This window comes from Acanthisitta chloris, unplaced genomic scaffold (assembly GCF_000695815.1).
Source record: "Acanthisitta chloris isolate BGI_N310 unplaced genomic scaffold, ASM69581v1 scaffold12927, whole genome shotgun sequence".
Taxonomy (NCBI): domain Eukaryota; kingdom Metazoa; phylum Chordata; class Aves; order Passeriformes; family Acanthisittidae; genus Acanthisitta; species Acanthisitta chloris.
This window is the reverse complement of record NW_008680980.1, coordinates 1-251: the sequence shown is the minus strand read 5'-3', so window position 1 is coordinate 251 and position 251 is coordinate 1. Positions and strand designations below refer to the sequence as shown.

Here is a 251-nt window from a genome sequence, read left to right as displayed (position 1 = left end):
CCCCTGGCCGTGTCCAACGGGGAGCTGCGTATCAGCGGGAAGGGCAAAAAACTGCGCAAACCACGAACCATCTACTCCAGCCTCCAACTCCAAGCGCTCAACCAGCGCTTCCAGCAGACCCAGTACCTGGCGCTGCCGGAACGCGCCGAGCTGGCTGCACAACTGGGGCTCACCCAGACCCAGGTAAAACCCCAGCGAGGGGCAGAGAGGGGATGCTCATAACCATGGGGATGCAGCTTGCGATCCGGAGC

General features: G+C 62.9%; 1 pseudogene; it reads left to right on the top strand.

The window, feature by feature from the left end:
- Nucleotides 1-24: 24 nt before the first annotated feature.
- LOC103805286 lies at nt 25-183 on the top strand (annotated as a pseudogene).
- Nucleotides 184-251: the final 68 nt, after the last annotated feature.